The sequence below is a fragment of the Elephas maximus genome, chromosome 1, assembly GCF_024166365.1.
Source record: "Elephas maximus indicus isolate mEleMax1 chromosome 1, mEleMax1 primary haplotype, whole genome shotgun sequence".
Classification (NCBI taxonomy): Eukaryota; Metazoa; Chordata; class Mammalia; order Proboscidea; family Elephantidae; genus Elephas; species Elephas maximus.
In genome coordinates this window covers 88,892,849-88,896,933 of record NC_064819.1, presented here as the reverse complement: position 1 = coordinate 88,896,933, position 4,085 = coordinate 88,892,849, and the positions used below count along the sequence as shown (strand labels likewise).

At 41.2% G+C, this 4,085-nt stretch overlaps 1 pseudogene; it reads left to right on the top strand.

Moving 5' to 3' along the window:
- Positions 1-716: 716 nt before the first annotated feature.
- LOC126066015 (olfactory receptor 12D3-like) lies at positions 717-1,669 on the top strand (annotated as a pseudogene).
- The last annotated feature ends 2,416 nt before the right edge of the window (positions 1,670-4,085 follow it).

Here is a 4,085-nt window from a genome sequence, read left to right as displayed (position 1 = left end):
AAGTTTATTCTCCTTGTTTTTTTTTTTTGCTTTGTTTATTGTTTTTCTGTCAAGTGTGGGGGGAGATTTGGGTCCAGGCTACTGCCATATTCCTACCAGTAGCCAAAAATAATAAGTGTTTCTGTTACCTCTATTTAAACAAAAAATCAAATTTTGCAAATATCTCATTGACAGACTTTAATTAGATACATTAATTTTAATGCCATAGATGATGCTACTGTTGAGTCCGACTCTTCTTTTTAACATGTTGGCTCTGAATATCTGACTTTATTCTTTATGAGCTGCTTTTTAGGTTTAACTAAACATTCTGAGTCTCCTTCTTACTCCTATTTATCACTTATGTCACCAGAACCAAAGCCAGCGCTGTCGAGTTGATTCCGACTCATAGCGACCCTATAGGACAGAGTAGAACTGCCCCATAGAGTTTCCAAGGAGCACCTGGTGGATTTGAACTGTCGACCCTTTGGTTAGCAGCCATAGCGCTTAACCACTACACCACCAGGGTTTCCATTATATCACAGTGACTCAGAATTTATCATGTATTTGTTTTCCCTTAATTATGTTGCAAATGAATTCAACTCCAGAATTCCTAATCATTCTGCTCACCATAGCTCATTCTGATAGCCTCCCAGAAGATAAACTTGCTTCCCTTAACCCTGCAAAATAGACTGAAAACGATTTGCTAATTGTCGCTGTTATGTTTCCTTCCCAAAGCAATGGAGAACATCACTAGAGCAAATGAGTTTCTTTTGCTGGGACTGACCTGTATTCAGGAGCTGCAGCCGGTAATCTTCATGGTATTGCTCATTCTATACCTGATAAATCTGTTTGGAAATGGGGCCATACTAGTGATTTTTATCTCAGAGTCAAGACTCCACTCCCCTATGTATTTTTTCCTGGGAAACCTTTCTTGTCTTGATATCTGCTATTCCTCAGTGACACTACCCAAGCTCATGTGTGGAACCTCCTTTCCACTCGAAAGGCTTTCTCCTTCCCAGGCTGCATCACCCAGCTACACTTCTTCCACTTCCTGGGCTCTACCAAGGCCATGTTGCTGACCATCATGGCCTTTGACCGATTTGTGGCCATTTGCTACCCACTCCGCAACATGGTCATCATGAGCCCCCAGGTGTGCATTCTGGTGGCAGGTGTGGCCTGGGTCACCGGCTTCTTTTATGCCCTGATGCATCCAGTCATGACTGCATGCCTGAAATTTTGTGGCTCTCAGAAGCTCAACTACTTCTTCTGCGATGTCAAGCCTCTTTTGGAATTGGCTTGTGGTGACAAGAGGCTCAACCAGTGGCTCATTTTCATTGTCACTTGTAGCTTAGCCATGGCAGCTTGCTTCCCGACCCTCCTCTCCTACTTTTACATTGATGGCTTCCTTGTGTTCAAGCACTGGGCCTGCAGTGCACTCCACAAGGCTCTGTCCACTTGCGTCTCCCATTTCATGGTGGTTTGTCTCTTCTATGGAACTGTGGGCCTCACCTACATTCCCACTACCTTCACCACCTCTGTCATACAGGAAAGGTTTGTGGCTGTCATACACACCACTGTCACCCCAGTGCTGAATCCACTGATATACACACTTAGGAATAAGGAAGTGTTGTTGGCTCTGAGGAAACTGTTTGGGAGGAAACTGCCTAAGGACAGTTGGTGGCAACACTAGAACAAATGAAAACTGCATGTGGTTTTATGATACTCATTTTGTTATCTGTAATAAATATATTTCTTGAATATTATTTTCCTTTTAGAATTGGTATCATCGGTAATTAGATTTTTCACTCATATGTGCCCAGTTGCTATTCATTTTTTTCTTTATTCCTTCTGTCATTCTTTCAAAATATTTGTTGAGCAGAAAATGTTCAAGGATACTATAGAGGATATGATAGTAAAAAAACAAAAACAAAAAGCCTACAGGCTTACCTTGAGGACTTAATACATGAGGACTTAATATAGATATTAAATTTTAGTGGAGGAGGTGAGCTCTAAGGAGATGAATAAGTAAATGCATGTTGCTGTCAGAAGGTGATACATGTTATGGAAGGGAAGGGAGAAGCATTGTGCTGAGGTTGACACTTTTTGTATGGTTGAATCAACAAAGGCTTCTCCAAGAAGGTAACGTGAGCATAATTCTGAAAGAAATGAGGGAGTGAGTCGTGCAAATATCTGAGGATATATTAACGTCTGAATATCTGATTTTATTCAGTGCAGAAAGAGAAGCAAATGAAAGAGCATTGGGGTAGAGTGTGCTTGCTGTATGCAAGGAAAAGCAAAATGGTCATTGTGCCTAGAACCCAGTAGGTAACGGAAAAAGTGGCAGAAGATAAAGGCAGAGACAAGGCTATGTCATGGGCCTCTCGTGAATTATTTTTTTTTAGTTTAGCATTTACACTGAGTGCTACAGGATGACATTAGGGTGTTTGATTAATGAACTGATCTAACTTCTGTGTTGAAAGAATCACAGTGAATGCTATGTTGAGAATAAACAGTAGGGCAGCAAATTGGTTGTTGTGTGCTATCCAGTCAATTCCAACTTAGGGAGACCCTACAGGACAGAGTAAAACCACCCTATAATGTTTCCTAGGCTGAAATCTTACAGGAGCAGATTGTCAGGTCTTCACTCCCATGGGGCAGCTGGTGAGTTCAAACCTTTCGGTTAGCTGCCAAGTGCTTAATCATTGTGCCACCAGAGCTCTTCAGTTTTTTTTTAGGATTTCCTTATTGTCCTTTAGATGAGAATTGTTGGTGGGCTTAGACAAGGGTGATAGTGGCAGAGCTAAGAGAGGTAGTTAGATTTTGGGTGTATTTTGAAAACATTACTTTTAATATTTGCTGACAGCTTAGATGTGTGCTGTGAAAGCTAAGCATCAAGGATTATTCTCAGTGTTTACTTACCTCTGTTAACTCTAAAGAAATGTCTGTAGTGTAAATAAATTAGGCTATGGACATAGCAAAGATGTGATATAGACTTGAATTTGTTCTTCTCATAATGGGTTGACTTGAACTCAGGCAATCCTTCCCATTAAGTAGCCCTCTTACTGTCCTGAACAATGTATTTTTAGGATCTTTAGCTATGAGTCTTAATTGACTCTAAGGGCAATAGATTTAGTTTTTGGTTTTTCAGCTTTGATGCTTCCTGTGTCACTCAAGATTTTCTGCATAGAATCCTTCAGTATTGCAACATAAGGCTTGAATATTTTCTTCAGTTCTTTTAGCTTGAGAAATGCCAAGTGCGTTCTTCCCTTTTGGTTTTCTAACTCCAGGTCTTTGCCATTTCACTGTAATACTTTACTTTGTCTTCTTGAGCCACGCTTTGAAATCTTCTGTTCAGCTCTTTTGCTTTATTATTTCTTCCATTTGCTTTAGCTACTCCACATCCAAGAGCAAGTTTCAGAGTCTCTTCTGACATTTATTTTGGTCTTTTCTTTTTTTCCTGTCTTTGCAATAATCTTTTGCTTTCTTCATGTATGATGTTCTTGATGTCATCTCACAACTTATCTGGTCTTCAGTCATTAGTGTTCAATGCATCCAATATATTCTCAAGATGGTCTCTAAATTCAGGTGGGATATACTCAAGTTCACACTTTGAATCTCGTGGACAATGGTGCACCCATTGTGTGAGTGATATTCTCCTTTAAAAGCTGCGTGCTCATGGGTGTGGGTGGGCAACAGCCTCAATCTCCTCAGCTTGATCCTCCCGATGTGTTATCATGGCTTGCAAACCAGGACAATGACATTTGGCCCCAGTATTCTCAGTGGCACCACACCCAAGGTAGAGCCTCTGTACCACTAGTGAGGGCTAAGTGGAAACAGAAAGCCCCCATCTCAGCTGTACTCACACTAAAATTAGCTTCAGCAACAGAGATCTGGGGCCAGGCTGAGAAATGCTGATGTCCTGCCACTTCTGAAAAGATAGTCCACTGATAGGAAGCTGGAACAAGATGGAACCCTGAGATCTTGGCTACATTTGTGTTGAGTGCAGTTTCTGTCTCGCTGAGCTGGGAGGGGGAAGGTAGAGAGTGTGTCCTGAGTCAAACACCACAGATTCTCGCCATTCTTACCAAGCTCTAGTAGATTTTCTT